This window comes from Loxodonta africana, chromosome 2, assembly GCF_030014295.1.
Source record: "Loxodonta africana isolate mLoxAfr1 chromosome 2, mLoxAfr1.hap2, whole genome shotgun sequence".
NCBI classification, from domain to species: Eukaryota; Metazoa; Chordata; class Mammalia; order Proboscidea; family Elephantidae; genus Loxodonta; species Loxodonta africana.
The window spans coordinates 120,400,300-120,421,980 of record NC_087343.1 but is presented as its reverse complement, the minus strand read 5'-3'; the positions used below and the strand labels follow the sequence as shown (position 1 = coordinate 120,421,980).

The following is a 21,681-nucleotide window of genomic DNA, read 5'->3' as shown; positions in this document are numbered from 1 at the left end:
CAGACAGCTGAAGGATTAAGAGCATAAGCCCTAGAGTTGTTCTTTATTTTGTCATCTAATCATAAAAAAAAAAAAAAAATTATGGCATAAAATCAGGAAAAGTGTGTATCAGGGTTGTATCCTTTCACCATACTTATTCAATCTGTATGCTGGGCAAATAATTCAACAAGCTGGAGTATATGAAGAAGAACAGGGCATCAGGATTGAAGGAAGCCTCATTAACAACTTTCGGTACGCAGATGACACAACCTTCCTTGTTGAAACTGAAGACGACTTGAAGCACTTACTGATGAAGATCAAAGACTACAGCCTTCAGTATGGATTACACCTCAACATAAAGAAAACAAAAATCCTCACAACCGGACAGATAAGCAACATCATGATAAACGAGAAAAGTTTGAAGTTGTCAGAGATTTTATTTTACTTGGACCCAAAATCAACACCCATGGAAGCAGCAGTCGAGAAATCAAATGACGTATTACATTGGGCAAATCTGCTGCAAAAGACCTATTTAAAGTGTTAAAAAGCAAAGATGTCGTTTTAAGGACTAAGGTAAGCCTGACTCAAGCCATGATGTTTTCAATCATCTCATATGCACGTGAAAGCTGGGGAGTGAACAAGGAAGACCCAAGAAAAATTGATGCATTTGAATTATGGTGTTGGCAAAGAATACTGAATATACCATGGACCACCAAAAGAATGAACAAATTTGTCTTGGAAGAAGTATAGCCAGAATGCTCCTTAGAAGCATGGATGGTGAGACTTCATCTCACCTACTTTGGACATGTTATCAGGAGGGACCAGTCCTTGGAAAAGGACAAAATGCTTGGTAAAGCAGAGAGTCAGTGAAAAAGAGGAAGACTCTCAATATGATGGATTGACACAGCAGCTCCAACAATGGGCTCAAGCATAGCAACAATTGTGAGGATGGCACAGGACCACACAATGTTTTGTTCTGTTGTGCATAGGGTCACTATGAGCTGGAACCAACTTGACGGCACCTAACAACAAATGACAACAACATCTAATCCTGGTTCCGCCACAAGTCAGCTGTGTGATCTTGGGAAAGTTATTTAAGCTCTCTGAGTCTCAGTTTCCTCACCTGTGAAATGGATGTAATAAGACTGACAGCCTTGTAGGAGTGAAGATAAAGCGAGATGATGCACATAAAGCTTTTAGCTAAAGGTTGGTCTGCAATAGGTGCTTAATGGTAGGGATGGCTGGTATTATTCTTGAGATTGCTCTTGTTAAGTCTAGATCGTATGTGTTCCAATTGTACATTACTTTCAAGATTCTACCTTCTTCCAGTTTTCTAGCAGAATCGAGCATAAGCATTTAATCCTTTTCCAAAATGGCCCATCATATGGAAAACAGAAGGAATGAATGTTATGACTCAGTGTGTAACAAGGTTCTTCTTCAGCAATATTCAACTTGCAATAAGATGGCACTTCTGGAATTCTGCATCACCTAGAGCCATTAAGCCTTGAGTGTGGCTAACAGCAATTTCATAGTCAAAAGTTAGGAAGATGGTTTAAAAGTAAGATGCTCTGGTTCTGGGTAGGTCCCAACATTCAAAAGACCATTTCAAATGATAAATCACAAAGAAGGTCAGACTCTATGGAATGTTCAACAGATTATTAATAGAAATGTCTCAAGATTAAACTTCAAGAAGTAGAAACCAAGACTAGAATGTAAAGTGTATTTATGAAAAGTTATGTTTTTCGATGTAGATTCTTCCCTGTATCTATCAACACGTCAAGTTCTATGAAATTAGCTATCTTTTCAAAAACATAGGGAAAGGGGGTGGAGCCAGGATGGCAGAGTAGATGGACGCTTCCGTTGAGCCCTCTTTGCGGCAGAGATCTGAAAAAAACATGTGAAGGGAGTACATTTGTGAGGGCTGGGAGCCCTAAGCATCAAAGGCAAGCTTGGACAACGAACTGAAGGGGGGCCGGGAGCAGGGGAGAAGAGGCCGTTTGGGGGTGGAGAGGAGTTGCCAGACCTGAATCACGGGGAGCCCTCAGGCACCATTCCCAGAGCAGCGGTGGCGGCGGTGGGCTGGTACTAGCACTGGGCCACGGTTTCCTCACGGAGAAGCAGCCAGGCCTCGCAGCCTACTCACGCCTCCGGAACCTGAGGAGGGCAGCGCTCTTGGCAAAAGCTGGGTACTTGCATGTATTTTGCCGCCCCCCCCAACCCCCAGGCAGGCTTCGGAGGCTGAATCCCTGGGCCTGGGATGGACCCTGGTGGGTGCCTAGGGCCATCCTCCGGCCTTGGGGAGGGAAAAGGTTTGCAGCTGGGGGAAAGGATAGTTCGCTGGCTCCATTAACTGGGGGAGCTCAGGGCAGGGGCGGCTCCTGTCCAGGCATAAACCCTCCGTGGACCTTGAGCACCTTTCCCTTCTGCATGGACCTGTGTGGGCCTATTTTGGGAGAATAGGCCCTCCTTGGCAAACTCCAACCATTTTGGCTGTGCGGTGGGGAGGTGGGTGTTTGACGTTTGACATTGCTTTGCCTATTGGACAGGGTCCTCACCTGCCCACATCAGGGACCTGGGGACTGGTGGCTCCACTCAGGTCACCCAGCCACCTGAGACAGGGGTCCAGGGATGACTAGTGCCTCCCAGTCCTTACAACCAAAAACTTTGGGTGCCCGTGGTCCCTCTGTGGAGCCCACTCACCAGCACGCTCTAGGGATCAGAGACATGTTTTCCTCGGAGACACTTGGGGGTCGGTTCTCAGGCCCCTGCCTTGTTCAGAGCGAGACCCCCTGCTGCAATCAGATACTGGTGTATACGCCAGTCACCCCTGCCCCTCTGAGGCTGTGGGACAGAGCCTGTACCACAAACTTGATATCAGCTACCTGGAAACCTGACCTGAATTCATACAAGAAAACTGAATGGACTCCTAGACTGATACACCTGATAACAGCTCTGGCCAGCTGGGGACAGGACACCAGAGCTCCGGAGGTGAAAATAATCAAGATAGCTCACTCAAGCAACCCATAAGGGTACACCAAAATAGGACAAAGCAAGCAGCTATGACATAGTAAGCAAGCATAAACTAATACAATGGCTTGTGGATGGCTTGGAGACAACAGTCAGTATCAAGTCTCATGGAGAAGCGGACCGTGATCGCCTCAGCAGGCTCTCAGGATGGGGAGCCCAGGGATCTTCTGGATGAAAGTGCATTCCTGGAATTACTAGATGTAGAATACAAGGGTGTGATGTATGGGGCCCTTCGGGACATTGGGAAGGAGATGGGGCAGTGTGTGGAGTGGGCCAGGGAGCACACAGATAAAGCAACTGAAGAAATTGGAAAGATTATTCAGGAACATGGTGAAATGTTTGGTGGGCTGGAAAAATCCATGGACAGACAGCAGTCAGAAGTCCAGAGGACTGACAATGGGATTACAGAGTTGAATGGCTCAGTGGAGAGTCAGAAGAGCAGAGTTGAGCAGGTGGAGGCTAGAGTTTCTGAACTCGAAGATAAATCACTTGGCACTAATATGTTTGAAGAGGGATCAGATGAAAGAATTAAAAAAGATGAGGAAACCTTGAGAGTCGCGTGGGACTCTATTGAGAGAGATAGCCTACGGGTGGTTGGGGGTTCCGGAGCAGGGAGGGATGGCAGGGAGTGAAGAGAGAATTGTTGCTGATTTCTTGGCAGAGAACTTCCCTGATGTGGTGGAGGGTGGGAGGATGTCTATTTGGGATACTTGTCGAACTCCACAGGGGGCAGATGTTAAAGGAAGGTCACTGGGACATATTGTGATCAGGCTTGCCAGAACCAGGGATAGAGAGAGAATTGTAAGAGCAGCGAGGGATAGACGAGGAGTCACCTACAAGGGAGAGCCAATAGGAGTGGGCTCGGACTGCTCGGCAGAAACCGTGCAGGCAGGAAGGCAATGGGATGACATATTTAAAAAATTGAAGGAGGAAAGTTGCCAGTCAGGAATCACATATCCATCAGGGCTGTCACTTAAATATGAGGGTGAAATTAAGACATTTCCAGGTAAACACAAGTTGAGGGAGTTCATAAAGACCAGACCAGGGCTGTGGGAAATACTAGGGGGAGTTCCTTGGTTGGAAGATCAGTAATGTCGGGTATCAACCCAGGACTGAAGCAGTGGGCAGAGCAACTGGAGGTCAACCCAGACAGGAAAATCCGCCCCCCCCCCAAAAAAAACAAGATTATGAAAAAGGAAGAAAGGAAAGGCACAAAACAGGGTCATAGCGATGTTACTGTGTGAAAGAGGACAGCATTAAAGTAATGGAGAGGGACTAAGAAATGTAATCATACACCTTTCATATGGAGACGAAGATACAGCGATATAAAGAAATAAAAGTCAGTTTTAAATTTAGAAAAATAGGGGTAAGTAATAAGGTAACCACAAAGGAGACAAACTATCCTACTCATCAAAATAAAATACAAGGGAAAAATACAGACCCAGCAGAAACAAAATCAACAACAACAAATATGAGGAAAGGACAATATGCAAAGAAAATCTACTCAGCACATAAAATCAAGTGGGAAAAAGAAACTGTCAACACACAAAAAAAGACATCAAAATGATAGCACTAAATTCATATCTATCCATAATTACTCTGAATGTAAATGGACTAAATGCACCAATAAGGAGACAGAGTGGCAGAATGGATTAAAAAACAAGATCCGTCTATATGCTGCCTACAAGAGACACACCTTAGACTTAGAGACACAAACAAAAACTCAAAAGATGGAAAACAATATATGAAGCAAGCAACAATCAAAAAAAAGGAGGAGTGGCAATATTAATTTCTGACAAAATAGACTTTAAAGTTAAATCCATCAGAAAGGATAAGGAAGGACACTATATAATGACTAAAGGGACAATATACCAAGAAGATATAACCATATTAAATATTTATGCACCCAATGACCGAGCTGCAAGATACATAAAACAAACTCTATCAGCATTGAAAAATGAGATAGCTACACAATAACAGCAGGAGACTTCAACACGCCACTTTCGGTGAAGGACAGGACATCCAGAAAGGAGCTCAATAAACACACGGAAGATCTAAATGCCACAATCAAACAACTTGACCTCGTAGACATATACAGAACACTCCACCCAACAGCAACCAACTATACTTTCTTTTCTAGGGCACATGGAACATTCTCTAGAATAGACCACATATTAGGTCATAAAGCAAGCCTTAAAAAAAAAAAATTTTTTTTTTCTTAGCAGAATCCAAAACATTGAAATATTACAAAGCATCTTCTCTGACCATAAGGCCATAAAAGTGGAAATCAATAACAGGAAAAGCAGGGGAAAGAAATCAAACACTTGGAAACTGAACAATACCCTGCTCAAAAAAGACTGGATTATAGAAGATATTACGGATGGAATAAAGAAATTCAGAGAATCCAATGAGAATGAAAATACTTCCTATCAGAACCCTTGGGACACAGCAAAAGCAGTGCTCAGAGGCCAATTTAAATCAATACATGCACACATCCAAAAAGAAGAAAGGGCCAAAATCAAAGAATTATCCCTACAACTTGAACAAATAAAAAGAGAGCAACAAAAGAAACCCACAGGCACCAGAAGAAAACAATAAAAATTAGAGCTGAACTAAATGAAATAGGAAACAGAAAAGCAATTGAAAGAATTAACAAGACCAAAAGCTGGTTTTTTGAAAAAATCAACAAAATTGATAAACTACTGGCCAAACTGACAAAAGAAAAACAGGAGAGGAAGCAAATAACCTGAATAAGAAATGAGATGGGTGATATTACAACAGACCTAACTGAAATTAAAAGAATCATATCAGACTATGAAAAACTATACTCAAAGAAATGGATGAATTCCTAGAAACACACTACCTACCTAAACTAACACAAATAGAGGTAGAACAGCTAAATAGACCCATAACAAAAGGAGAGATTGAAAAGGTAATCAAAAAACTCCCAACAAAAAAAAAGCCCCAGACAGCTTCACTGCAGAGTTCTACCAAACTTTCAGAGAAGAGTTAACACCACTACTACTAAAGGTATTTCAGAGCATAGAAAAGGACGGAATACTCCCAAACTCATTCTATGAAGCCAGCATATCCCTGATACCAAAACCAGGTAAAGACACCACAAAAGAAAATTATAGACCTATATCCCTCATGAATGTATATGCAAAAATCCTCAACAAAATTCTAGCCAATAGAATTCAACATCATATCAAAAAAATAACTCACCATGACCCAGTGGGATTCATACCAGGTATGCAGGGATGGTTCAACATTAGAAAAATAATTAATGTAATCCACCACATAAATAAAACAAAAGATAAGAATCACATGATTTTATCAATTGATGCAGAAAAGGCATTTGACAAAGTTCAACACTCATTCATGATAAAACCTCTTAGCAAAATAGGAATAGAAGGAAAATACCTCAACATGATAAAGGGCATTTTTACAAAGCCAACAGCCAACATCACCCTAAATGGAGACAGCCTGAAAACATTCCCATTGAGATCGGGAACCAGACAAGGATGCCCTTTATCACCACTCTTATTCAACATTGTGCTGGAAGTCCTAGCCAGAGCAATTAGCCAGAGCAATTAGGCTAGATAAAGAAATAAAGGGCATCCAGATTGGTAAGGAAGAAGTCAAAGTATCTCTATTTGCAGATGACATGATCTTGTACACAGAAAACCCTAAGGAATCCTCCAGAAAACTACTGAAACTAATAGAAGAGTTCAGCAGAGTATTGGGTAACAAGATAAACATACAAAAATCAGTTGGATTCCTCTACACCAACAAAAAGAACATCGAAGAGGAAATCACCAAATCAATGCCATTTACAGTAGCTCCCAAGGAGATAAAATACTTAGGAATAAATCTTACCAGAGATGTAAAAGACTTACACAAAGAAAACTACAGTACACTTCTGCAAGAAACCAAAAGAGACTTACATAAGTGGAAGAACATACCTTGCTCATGGATAGGAAGACTTAACATTATAAAAATGTCTCTTCTACCAAAAGCGATCTATACATTTAATGCAATTCCGATCCAAATCCCAACGACAGTCTTTAATGAGATGGAGAAACAAATCCCCAACTTCAAGTGGAAGGGAAAGAGGCCCTGGATAAATAAGGCATTACTGAAAAAGAAGAACAAAGTGGGAGGCCTTACTTTACCTGATTTTAGATCCTATTATACCGCCACAGTAGTCAAAACAGCCTGGTACTGATACAACAGATACATGGACCAATGGAACAGAATTGAGAATCCAGACATAAATCCATCCACATATGAACAGCTGATATTTGACAAAGGCCCCAAAACAGTTAAATGAGGAAAAGACAGTCTTTTTAACAAATGGTGCTGGCATAACTGGGTATTCATCTGCAAAAAAAATGAAACAAGACCCATACCTCACACCATGCACAAAAATGAGCTCCAAATGGATCAAAGACCTAAATATAAAATCTGAAATGATAAAGATCATGGAAGAAGAAATAGGGACAATGTTAGGAGCCCTAATACATTGCATAAACAGTATACAAAAGATTATAAAGAATGTAGAAGAAAAACTAGATAACTGGGGGCTCCTAAAAATCAAACACCTATCCTTATCCAAAGACTTCACCAAAAGAGTAAAAAGACTACCTACAGACTTGGAAAAAGTTTTTAGCAATGACATTTCTGATCAGCGCCTGATCTCTAAAATCTACATGATACTGCAAAAAACTCAACTGCAAAAAGACAAATAACCCAATTAAAAAATGGGCAAAAGATATGAATAGACACTTCACTAAAGAGGAAATTCAGGTAGCTAACAGATATATGAGGAAATATTCATGATCATTAGCCATTAGAGAAATGCAGATCAAAACTACAATGAGATTTCATGTCACTCCAACAAGGCGGGCATTAATCCAAAAAACACAAAAGAATAAATGTTGGAGAGGCTGTGGAGAGGTTGGAACACTTACACACTGCTGGTGGGAATGTCAAATGGTACAACCACTTTGGAAATTGATTTGGCACTTCCTTTAAAAGCCAGAAATAGAACTACCATATAATCCAGCAATCCCACCCCTTGGAACATATCTGAGAGAAAGAAGAGCCTTTACATGAACAGATATATGCACACCCATGTTCACTGCAGCACTCTTTACAATACCAAAAACATGGAAGCAACCAAGGTGCCCATCAACGGATGAATGGATAAATAAATTATGGTATATTCACACAATGGAATACTATGGATCGATAAAGAGCAGTGATGAATCTGTGAAACATTTCATAACATGGAGGAACCTGGAAGGTATTATGCTGAGTGAAATTAGTCAGTTGCAAAAGGACATTTTATAAGACTGCTATTATAAGAACTTGAGAAATAGTTTAAACTGAGAAGAAAACATTCTTTTGTGGTTACGCGAGGGGGGAGGGAGAGAGGGTGGGAGAGCAGTATTCACTAATTAGATAGTAGATAAGAACTACTTTAGGTGAAGGTAAAGACAGCACACAATACAGGGGAGGTCAGCACAATTGGACTAAACCAAAAGAAAAGAAGTTTCCTGAATAAACTGAATGCTTCGAAGGCTAGCATAGCAGGGGCAGGGGTCTTGGGACCATGGTTTCAGGGGACATCTAAGTCAATTGGCATAATAAAATCTATTAAGAAAACATTGTGCATCCCACCTTGTGGCGTCTAGGGTCTTAAATGCCAGCAATCAGCCATCCAAGATGCATCAATTGTTCTCAACCCACCTGGATCAAAAGAGAATGAAGAACACCAAGGACACAAGGTGATTAGGAGCCCAAGAGACAGAAAGGGGCACGTGAACCAGAGACTACATCATCCTGAGACCAGAACTAGATGGTGCCTGGCTAGAACCAATGACTGCCCTGCCTGACAGTGAACACAACAGAGAACCCCTGAGGGAGCAGGAGAGCAGTGGGATGCAGACCCCAAATTCTCTAAGACCAGACTTAATGGTCTGACTGAGACTAGAAGGACCCCGGTGGTCATGGCCCCCAGACCTTCTGTTGGCCCAGGACAGGAAACATTCCCAAAGCCAACTCTTCAGACATAGATTGAACTGGACAATGGGTTGGAGAGGGATGCTGGTGAGGGGTGACCTTCTTGGATCAGGTGGACACTTGAGACTATGTTGGCATCTCCTGCCTGGAGGGGAGATGAGAGGGTGGAGGGGGTCAGAAGCTGACGAAATGGGCACGAAAAGAGAGAGTGGAGGGAGAGTGCGGGCTCTCTCATTAGGGGGAGAGTAATTGGGAGTGTGTAGCAAGGTGTATATGGGTTTTTGTGTGAGAGGCTGACTTGATTTGTAAGCTTTCACTTAAAGCACAATAAAAAATATATTAAAAAAACATAGGGAAAGACGCTATGTCTATACTTAAAATTTAAAAGCTATTATATTACCTCAAAAGTGCTCTGCTGCAAATTTTGCTTGGGCATTGTCATTTTTGAAAATAATATGATTGAATAGTTTCTTGGATTATAAAAAAATATTGGGAGTCCTGTTTAGAAACCATGGATTTAGGGCCAGTTCTAAAATCTTCCAGCACTCAAAATGCTGGGATCCTAAACAAGCTTTGGTAATTAATTGGATTTAGTCAGTGACTATGTATTGTGTCTGCTACATGCTTATAATACGAAAGGGTAGATGTGGTGTGTGGTGGATGGAGCGGAAGGCAGAGGAAAGGGGTGATAGATAAAGATGAATAAGTCACTATTCCTAGTGTTGGAGATAGGCTGTCCAGGGACAGGCCCATGTACAGCTAACTATAACACAGTACATGGTAAGTGTTACACACCAGTGGTACAAAATGCCATGGGAGAAGTGTATTAATTAAAATTCTGTACCTGTATTTCTCAGGAAGAGAAAAATAAACAAGACAAAAACATGCATTTAGCTTCTGAATTTATGACAGATGAGGAAAGGAGGGGGGTACGACCTTATATTAGGGGTAGCACTTTTCAGATTGTTCTTGACAAAATGTGCCAGGAAGTCATAGAAAACAAAATAGCCCAAATGTTACATCTGCTTTGATTTAAAGAGATAAATACAGAAAATGATCAGAAGCCCTTGAGACTGCTTAAATTAATGCACTTCTGGACAGGCTGAAACTTAAAAGACCCAGAATCCCAAAGGCTAACAAGGAAGGCTTCTACAGATATATGGCAGGTGGTGAAGCTAGGCAGCAAGTTTGAACAACCTGGATTCCCCTAGTTCTGTGACTTTGCAAAAGCCCATCTTGCTGGGCTTCAGTGTGTTCTCAGTTGTCAGATGGGGGCAATACTATTACTGCTTTCGTCACAGGAAAACAGCTGTGGAAAAGTGGTAAGCACCTGCTCCTGTTATTGAACTTCAAGGATAAAAAAAGGATTCTTAGATCTCTAGCCAGAGAAAGTAGATCATCTCTAGAGAAGAAAATATCAAGTTGGTGTCAGCTTTCTGCAAGGCAACTTTCAATGCAAGGATTGACAGAGTAACACATACAGACTGCTGAGGTTAGGAAAGAACGTCTCACAGAGGTAACCAGACGCCCTTCAGGAATAAAACAACCATTAGCAGTCACGAAAGAGCTTGGGGAACATAATGCTGACCTGGACTTCTAAAAACTCCATCCAAAAACTACTTGATGAATAAATCCAGCCAACTAAGAAGTGAAAATACTGTGATAGAGAACTGGTGGGAGGCATCAAATCCATTTACACGAAGAACAAGAACTAAACATTGGTCAGAAATATGATGCAGAATGTGCATATTATAAACTTTACCAATCTAAGATAGTGATACAATAAGCCAGAATTTGAAGGTGGAAGTCAGTGGAAGGAAGCCCATGTGAGTTAATTTGCTAATTTTTCTTGGTGGGAAGGTAATATATAAAAAAAAAAAAATATACTGCTTAAGTTTTATGAAACATAAAGTAGAAGTTGAAGGATGTTTTTTAAAGTTATAAAAGGAGTAACCAGAATAACTAAAAAGATGTTTAGATTAAAAAAAAAAAATATTACACCATATTAAATAAAAATTCCTTGTGGATTAAAAAGCTATCCAACTAACAAAAGTGGATTAAACTAATAAATGTATCAAACTAGTAACTCTTGATTAAAGAGCTATTAAACTGACAAAAAGACAAGGACAAAACAAAAATAGCTAAATACTTTAAGAGTAAACATATGAAGTTTTTAAAGAGTACCAAAAAAGCAAACCAAATCTGTTACTATAGAGTTGATTCCAACTCATAGCAACCCTATAGAACAGAGTAGAACTGCCCCATAGCGTTTCCAAGGAGCAGCCAGTAGATTCAAACTGCTGACCTTTCGGTTGGCAGTTGAGCTCCTAACCAGTGTGCCACCAGGACGCCTTAAAAAGTAAAAAAAAAAAAAGTACACATATGTAAATACATATACACATATACATAACTGGAATTCATAGAGACTTCCTAAAAACAGGTATTATTATATATAAAATCTTAGAATTCATGAAGAAAGACATATCTGATACCACAGGAGAAAATTAGAAAATTATTTCATTTAAGAGTAGAAAAACTAGGAGAAAACATTTAGTTTGTCTATCTACCATCTATCTATCTATCTATCTGTCTATCTGTCTATCTGTCTGTCTATCTGTCTGTCTGTCTGTCTGTCTGTCTGTCTGTCTATCTATCTATCTATCTATCTAATCTATCTGTCATCTATCTATCATCTACCTATTATCCATCCATGTATATGATACAGATTATATATAAAGTTATATATAAATATATGATAAAGGTTAAAATTTGAATAGACAAAAAGCTCCTACATACCAACAAGAAGAAAATGTAAAAATCATTTTAAAAAGGCAAAGAACAGAAAAAAGACAAAGCACATGACAACCAACATACAGGAGATTAAAAATGGCCTATAAACATATGAAGTATTCATAATATCTTTAGTATTATGCTAAGAAACTGCAAATCAAAACATTTAGACCACCCCCCCAAAAAAAAATGACATTGATACTATCCAGGATTGGTTAAATGCACATACTAGTAAAAAGGCAGACTCATAGACTATTGGTAGGATTATACTTGCAATTTTGTAATATTTGTAATAAATAAATAAATAAATCCAGACTGACTATATCCTTTGGCTCATTAAAAAAAAAAAAAATTTTTTTTTTTTTTTCATAGAGGCCACTTTTTGGAATCTATCTTGAAGAAATATTTCACAGTGTATAAAAATGCCTACCAAAAAAAACCCTTAACTACACATATGTTGTTAGGTGACATTGAATCGGCTCTGTAACACTGTTTGGTCCTGTATCATCCTCACAATCATTGCAATGTTTGAGCCCACTGTTGCTGCTACTGTGTCAATCCATCATGTGGAACGTCTTCCTCTTTTTCACTAACTCTCTACTTTACCAAGCATGATGCCCTTCTCCAGGGATTGGTCCCTCCTGATAACATGTTCAAAGTATGTGAGACAAGGTCTTGCCATTCTTGCTTCTAAGGAGCAGTCTGGCTGTACTTCTTCCAAGACAAATTTTTTCCCTCTTTGGCAGTCCATGGTATGTTCAATATTCTTCACCAGCACCATTAACTCAACTGCATCAATTCTTCTTTAGTCCTCCTTATTCATTGTCCAGCTTTCACATGCGTATGAAGCGATTGAAAGTATCATGGCTTGGGTCAGGCTCAATTTAGTTCTTAAAGTGACATCTTTGCTTTTTAACACTTTAAAGAGGTCTTTTTGCAGCGGATTTGCCCAATGCAATACGTCATTTGATATATCTTGATTTCTGCTTCTATAGGCATTGATTGTGGATCCAAGTAACATAAAATCCTTGACAACATTAATATTTTCTCCGTTTATCATGATGTTGCTTATTGGTCCAGGTGTGAAGATGTTTCTTTTCTTTAAGTTGAGGTTTAATCCATACTGAAGGCTGTGGTCTTTGATCTTCATCAGTAAATGCTTCAAGCCCTCTTCACTTTCAGCAAGCAAGGTTGTGTCATCTGCATATCGCAGGTCGTTAATGAGTCTTCCTCCAATCCAGATGCCACCTCCTTCTTCATATAGTTCAGCTTCTTGGATTATTTGCACAGCATATAGACTGAATAAGTATGGTGAAAGAATACAACCTTGAAGCACAACTTTCTTAATTTTAAACCATGCACTATCCCTTTTTTCTGTTTGAACGACCATCTCTTGATCTATGTACAAGTTTCTCATGACCACAATTAAGTGTTCTCAAATTCCCTTTCTTTGCAATGCTACCCATAATTTGTTTTAATCCATCTAGTCCTATGCCTTTGTATAGTCAATAAAACATAGGTAACCATCTTTCTGGTATTCTCTACTTTCAGCCAGGATCCATCTGACATCAGCAATAACATACCTGGTTCCACGTCCTCTTCTGAATCTGGCTTGAATTTCTGGCAGTTCCCTGTTGCAACCGGTTTTGAATTTTCTTCAGCAAAATTTTACTTGTGTGTGATAGTAATGATATTGTTCAATAATTTCTACATTCTGTTGGATTACCTTTCTTTGGAATAGGCACAAATATGGATCTCTTCCAGTTGGTTGGTCAGGTAGCTGTCTTTCAAATTTCTTGGCATAGATGAGTTAGTGCTTCCAATGCTGCATCTGTTTGTTGAAACATCTCACCTGGTATTCCATCAATTCCTGGAGCCTTGTTTTTTGCTAATGCTTTCAGTGCAGCTTGGACTTCTTCCTTTAATACCATCAGTTCTTGATCATATGCTACCTTCTGAAATGGTTGAATATAGACCAATTCTTTTTGGTACAGTGACTCTGTGTATTCCTTCCATCTTCTTTTGATGCTTCCTGAATCATTCTGTATTTTTCCCATAGAGTCCTTCAAAATTGCAACTCGATGCTTGAATTTTTTTCTTCAGTTCTTTCTGCTTGAGAAATGGCGATTGTGTTCTTCTCTTTTGGTTTTCTAACTCCAGGTCTTTGCACATTTCATTAAATACTTTAGTTTGTCTTCTCGAGCCACACTTACAAATCTTCTATTCAGCTTTTTTACTTCATCGTTTCTTACTTTTGCTTTACGTACTCTACGTTCAAGAGCAAGCTTGAGTCTTTTCTGACATCCATTTTGGTCTTTTCTTTCTTTCCCGTCTTTTTAATGACTTTTTTGCTTTCTTCATGTACGATGTCCTTCATGTCATTCCACAACTTGTCTTCTGCCACTAGTGTTCAATGTGTCAAAGCTGTTTTTGAGATGGTCTCTAAATTCAGGTATGGGATATACTCAAGGTCATAATTTGGCTCTCACAGATTTGTTTTAATTTTCTTCGGTTTTGACTTGAACTTGCAAATGAGCAACTGATGATCTGTTCTGAAGTAGGCCCTGGCCTTGTTTTGACTGATGATATTGAGTTTTTCCGTGGTCTGTTTCCGAAGAAACAGTCGATTTGATTCCTGTGTATTCCATCGGTGAAGTCAATTTGCATAGTCACTGTTTTCATTGTTGAAAAAAGGTATTTGCCATGAAAAAGTCATTGCTCTTAGAGAATTTTATCATGCGATCTCTGGCATGATTTCTATCACCAAGGCCATGCTTTCCAACTACCAATCCTTCTTCTTTGTTTCCAACTTTGTTTCACCAATAATTATCAATGCATCTTGATTGCATGTTTGACCAATTTCAGACTGCAGAAGTTGGTAAAAATCTTCAATTTCTTCATCTTTAGCATTATTGGTTGGTGCATAAATTTGAATAATAGTTGTATTAACTGGTCTTCCTTATAGGCATATGGATATTATCCTATTACTGTGTTCTTGGTGAAAGTTTACACAGCAAATTAGGTTCCCTTTTAACAATTTCTATATATATTGTTCAGTGTTATTAGCTACATCTTTCACAATGTGTCAACTTTCTCATTATTTCCATTCTGGTAGTTTCACTTCCATTGATCTAGCTTCTCTGCTCCCTTTACCTTCTCATTTTTATTTTAGGGTAAATGTTGACTGTTTGGTCTCATATAAAAGACATCTTTAAAAAATTCTTGTGTTTTAGGTGAAAGTTTACAGTGCAAATCAGTTTTTCATTAAAAAACTTATACACAAATTGTTTTGTGACAAGGGTTACAACCCCTTTAATGTGTCAGCACTCTCTCCCTTTCCCTTTCCATGCTGGGTTCTCCATGTCCATTCATCCAGTTTTTCTATGCCTTCCTGCCTTCTAGTCTTTGCTTTTAGGAAGATGTTGCCCCTTTAGTCTCAGTATACTTGATTGGACTAAGAAACACATTCCTCACATGTGTTATTGCCTTCTAGTCTTTGCTTTTAGGAAGATGTTGCCCCTTTAGTCTCAGTATACTTGATTGGACTAAGAAACACATTCCTCACATGTGTTATTGTTTTATAGGCCTGTCTAATCTTCAGCTAAAAAGTGGACTTTAGGAGTGGCTTCAGTCCTGAATTAGCAGGGTATCTGGGGGCTACAGTCTTGGGTGTTCCTCTAGTCTCTGTCAGACCAGTAAATCTGGTCTTTTTTTTTTTTTTTAATTTGAATTTTGTTATACATTTTTCTCTTGCTCTGTCTGGGACACTCTACTGTGATTCCTGTCTGAGTGATCGGTGGTGGTGGCTGGGCACCATCTAGTTCTCAGGGCTCAGGCTGGTGGAGGCAGTGGTTCATGTGATCCTTTAGTCCTTTGGACTAATATTTTCCTTTTGTCTTTGGTTTTCTTCATCCTCTTTTGCTCCAAGCATGAAGGGACCAATAGATGTTGTTCCATTTCCATTAATGTAGCTTTCCTGACCCCCTTTACCTTCTCATCTTTGTTTTAGGGTAAATGTTGACTGTTCGGTCTCATGTAGATGACTTTTTAAAGAAGCACAGTATTCACAGGTGATTTTGTTTGTTTTATGAACCAATCCGTTATTTTGCTGAAGGGTGACCTCCAGGAGTGGTTTCAGTACAAAGTATGAAGGGTATCTCAGGGCAATATTCTCGGGGGTTCCTCTAGTCTTTACCAGTCCAGTACGTCTGGACTTTTGTAAGAATTTGAGTTTTGTTCTACTTTCTTCTCCCATCCTATCTGGGTCCATCTATTGTGTCCCTGGTCAGAATGGTCAACCCAAAAGACCTTTAATTGGGCCATTTTATTAGCTCTATTCTAAAAATACTATCATTCTTTCAAAATATTTAATTCACATATGCCATACCTACATACAAATTAGTAAGATTTTATTGTGTAAAATGGTACAACCACTTTGGAAATCGATTTGGCGCTTCCTTAAAAAGCCAGAAATAGAACTATCATATGATCCAGGATTCCCATTCCTTAGAATATATCCTAGAGAAATAAGAGCCTTCACATAAATAGATATATGCACATCCATGTTCACTGCAGCACTCTTTACAATACGAAAAACATGGAAACAACCAATGTGCCCATCAATGGATGAATGGATAAACAAATTATGGTGTATTCACAAAACGGAACACTATGCAATGATAAAGAACAACCATGAATCTGTGAATCATCTCATAACATGGAGGAATGGACATGGAGAACCCAGCATGGAAAGGGAAAGGGAGAGAGTGCTGACACATTAGAGGAGTTGTAACCCTTGTCACAAAACAATTTGTGTGTAAATTTTTGAATGAAATTAGTCAGTCACAAAAGGACAAATATTGTATAAGACCACTATTGTAAGAGCTCAAGAAAAGGTTTAAACACAGAAGAAAACATTCTTTGATGGTTACGAGGGTGGGGAGGGACGGAGAGGGGTATTCACTAATTAGATAATAGACAAGAATTATTTTAGGTCAACACACAATACAGGTGAAGTCAGCATAACTGGGCTAATCCAAAAGCAAAGAAGTTTCCTGAACACAACCAAACACTTCAAGGGACACAGTAGCAGGGATGGGGGTCTGGGGACCATGGTTTCAGAGGAAATCTAGGTCAACTGGCATAACAAAGTGTATTAAGAAAATGTTCTGCATCCCACTTTGGAGAGTGGCATCTGGGGTCTTAAAAGCTAGCAAGCGGCCATATAAGATGCATGAACTGGTCTCAACCTACGTGGTGCAAAGGAGAATGAAGAACACCAAAAACATGAGGAAAAGAAAGTGCCATATATACCATGGACTCTATCAGCTTGAGACTGGAAGAACTAGATGGTGCCTGGCTATCACCAATGACTGCCCTGATAGGTAACATGACAGAAAATTCCTGATGGTGCAAGAGAAAAGTGGGATGCAGACCTCAAATTCTAGTAAAAAGACCAGACCTAATGGTCTGAGACTGGGGGACCCCAGAGGTCATGGCCCCTAGACTCTCTGTTAGCCTCAAACTAAAACCATTCCCAAAGCCAACATTTCAGACAAAGATTAGACTCGACTTTAGGACATAAATAATACTGGTGAGGAGTGTGATTCTTAGTTCAAGTAGACACATGAGACTATGTGGGCAGCTCGTGTCTGGAGGTGAGATAAGAAGGTCACGGGGGACAGGAGCAGGCTGAATGGACATGGGGAATACAGGATGGAGAGGAGGATTGTGCTATCACATTGCAGGGAGAGCAACTAAGTTCGTTTAACAGTGTGTTTAAGTTTTTGTACGAGAAACTGACGAATTGTAAGCTTTCATTTAAAGCACAATAAAAAAATAAAAAAGATCTTACTGTACATTATGTATTAACTTCCCTGCATCATTATTCTCTGCATTTTAATTTCACAAACAGAAAAAAAAAAAAAACCTTCTTGTAGAGATTAGGGACAATGTTAAGATTTCCTCTGTAGAGCACAGTGCTACGCTCAAGTATATGAAAATCTTATATTGGTGATGAAATATAGATCCTTCTCCCTGACTAAAAAGAGTGCAGAATGAATCAGATATAGAACAAGTCAAATATATTGCATTTCCGAGGTGATAAATAACCTAAGAGACTGAAGTATAGAAATTTTAAGACAACTAAAACTAGATACAGGGCCTAGAGTTGGCAAACTCATCACTGACTGGTGATAACTGGCTACATCAGAATCACCTGATGCAGCTTTTGAAAAACAGATTCCTGGGGTTCCTTTCCTGATTTTCAAAGTCAGCGTTGTTCAGGGTAAGTCAAGAGTTAGCCCCCAGGTGTTTCCAGCGTGCAACATATTTAAGAACCATGGCCCTAAAGACAACCCCCGTATAAAAGTTAATCAGAAGCACCATAGCACAAACTAATAATATGCATGAGATGAGGCCCCAGTCTAGTAGCCTTTTCATCTTGTCACTGAATTGGTATACTTTACACAAAGACTACACAAATATTTGGAACAGGATGAAAAGTAGGTTACTCATTATAGTAATTGATAACCAAGTCAGTTCTAAATTGAAGCATTATTGACTCTGTTTTCAAACAATTCTGACTCCACACATCAAGGGCTGTGAGGCTGCATACTGCGTCTGTACCACAGTCTCAAGGCTGCAAACATTTGTAACATCCATGGATGTATATAGTACTGAAACAAAAATATCTCGAAGTCAAGATACCTAACTATACGGGATGCACTGTTATTTTCTATTCTACCTTTTCTACCACTAAAGGACGACAATTCACAATCTGAAAACCAGACCTAGGTCAACAACTCACTTGAATTGTGGAAACACAAGTATGTAGGTACTGATTTGGCCAAAGACACAAAATCAGAAGTAGTGATTGCCATGCCATGGCCACCAGGATCTCAATTAATTCTTCTGTGTGAACTTTTACTTACCAAATTCCCACCACAATTACCTTAACAGAAATTTTAACAGCCCTCCACAATCTAACCTCAAACTACTTCAATGTCCAGGCTATGCATTCTCTTACTACAGATTGGCTTCCATCAAATACCCTAGAACAAGGCAACCAGAACCTCACATTTTATATATCCATGGCCAAGAGACTTGCCCACACTTTCTCCTACAGAGTTCAAAGTCCAAGGCAAGGGATTTGATTAACATGAATTGAACAGATCACCCATACGTATCCAATTAATTGGGTCTAAGAATCGACAACACATGAATGCCCATTCTAGCCACATGTAACCAGGAATAAAAATAGAGGGGATACTGGTTAGACAAAACAACAGACAGAAACACACACACCAATAAACTATGTTTATAGACATTTCTCTTGACTGTGGCACATAACTTAAAATAGGCTGCTTGTAGATAAGAATCACAGTCAGTAGCATTATAAAACAATTTAATTCCTGAAGCTAGTGGTTTTAGCTAAACACTTGTACCTTAGAACTTTTTAAGAGGCTGCTAGTAAACATTATGCCAAAACATGCAAAGAGTTTTTTAAGTCAGACTTTTGAAAGCCAAGATAAGCAACTCCTACATATAGTTATCACCTCTGACCAAGGCATGAGAATTCACTTAGACCAATAGGTTTCATAGCCTAGTAAAAAATAGAATAAAAACTCAAACCAAACCCATTGCTGTCAAGTCAATTTGAAATTGTTCTTCCCTGCTGTCGACAGCCCTTGATCTTTGGCAGTAAAACTTAGCAAAACTTTGGCATTCCTTAATGTTAGTTTTATAATTTACTGAAAACTCCTATAAATTGAGCATCATTTTCCACATCTAGATAGTTTTCTCATTCTAGATGCTTAAACCTAAATGGTCACAAATTGAAATGCCAGTATAAATAAATTCATCTTTAAGCAGATCGTATAACTTAACTATACATGGCAAGAAACTAACATGAAAATTTAAACATTCAGAGCATAAAATATTTCACAGCATTATAAAACTTGAACTTGTGAACACTTTTCCTAAATTTTACTAGTTCCATCTTGCAAAATTTTTGGAAAACAGGACTGCTGTAAAGATTGAGATGGCAGCCAAGCCAAGCCCGTTGCTGTCAAGTTGATTCCAACTCATAGCAACCCTATATTACAGAGTAGAACTGCCCCATAGGGTTTCCAAGGAGTGGCTGGTAGATTTGAACTGCCAACCTCTTAAGCACTGTTTAGAGAAGTTGTAGCTCTTAACCACTAGGGCTCCTGAGATGACTTAAGCCAACTCTCAAATTGTCTTTATTCCTGACATCAATGCTAGATTTATAATTTCCTTGCAGTAACAAACAGTTGTTATAGTGAGATCTATACACATATATAGATTAATTCAAATTCATATAGAACAATATTTACATTTTAAGCTACACTTTTGAAATTAGCAGATGAAGTATAGCTTGAGTTTTACAACAAAGAAAAGCATACAAGATAAAAATAGAGTTAACAGTAAAAGTATGACTATCTGTTCTTGATACAACATATGGAAACTTTTTGTCAGAAAGCTACATCCTCTTCATCTGACTGTTCAAATCATTAAATATGGATGATTCAATACCATTTTGCTAGAAATTCATTTGGCAGGATCATGGACTAACATTTTCAAGAGCAAATCCAAGCCATTTTTATACATGTTTTTGACATGGGATGCTACGCTTCCTGGTTTCCACTTGGGAAATATATTCTTACAGTCCTGTAAAGATTCCACTTCTGGTCACACTTCATTACTGGGGGTGCCGAAAGCTCTAAAAATCCTAGAGTTAGCAATTCCCGAATCCCCATGGAAAAGTGGTTCCTTAGTTAAGACCTTGGTTGCTAATCAAAAGGTTGGCAGTTTGAATCCACCAGCTGCTCCTTGGAAACGCTATGGGACAGTTCTACTCTGTCTTATAGAGTCTCTATGAGTTGGAATCGACTCGACGGCAATGGGTTTGGTTTTTTGGCACACTTCAAATGTTAACTAGAGTTGAATAGGGATCTGACCCCAGCAATACTTCTGGAGATCTACGCCAGAGAGTTGGTACCTCATTTGTATATACTCTAATAAATATCCCAAAAGCTCTGAGAAGCCCCAAAACAGCCAGTTTAATTATTCCTTTGTCATCAATCAATAGATTTTGAGGTTTTAGGTCCCTGTGAAGAACTCCTGTTGGTGACGAAACACAATTACTTGCAGGGTTTGGTACAAAGAACCCTAAACAGGAAGAATCCATGAATTGACCCAGAGGAATAGAATCCAAGTATTTCTTGAGATCCACAGAAAGGAATTCTGTGATGAGATATAACTGGAATCCTGCATATGCACATCTTGAAGACTGACTATATTTGGGTGACTAAGTTCTTTTAATAGAGAAATTTGCCAAATTGCAGTACTAAGAACCCCTTCCTCTTCACTTTCTAGTCTGATTTTCTTCATGGCTACAACTTGACCTATAGCTTTGTGTCTATTCTTTTACACAACTCCACAGGTACCTTCCCCAATTTTCTGTTTTGGTATAGTCTTCCATATTTACTCAATATGTATTGTAGATCTGCACTAAAGTGTCTTGGATCCACTAATCGGGTAGCCTGTAGACTTTCAAGGAGCCAATCAGAGCCCAGTTACACTTGGGTTAGCTTTCCTGGGTGGCTAGAGTATACAAATGAAAGCTGTTTTAAGCTTTTAAGTTTGTTACACAGCAATAGAAAACTAATACATAAACGGGAAGATTTCTAAGGCATATTGTTAAAAGGAAAGAGCAAGTCAGAGAGCAATACAGAAACCAAAAGTACATAAATATATTGCCTGTTTATATTTCTATATGCCAAGAAGTCCCATGTAACCTCAGCCACAGCCTTCATTCCTTCCTTTTGACCACTG

At 39.1% G+C, this 21,681-nt stretch overlaps 1 protein-coding gene and 1 pseudogene across 2 annotated transcripts in view; both read right to left on the bottom strand.

The window, feature by feature from the left end:
- CAMK4 (calcium/calmodulin dependent protein kinase IV) overlaps positions 1 to 21,681 on the bottom strand; it is a 298,827-nt gene that overhangs the window by 65,937 nt on the left and 211,209 nt on the right. The gene's annotated exons all lie outside the window — the stretch shown is intronic.
- LOC100658731 (cyclin-dependent kinase 1-like) lies at positions 19,920 to 21,328 on the bottom strand (annotated as a pseudogene).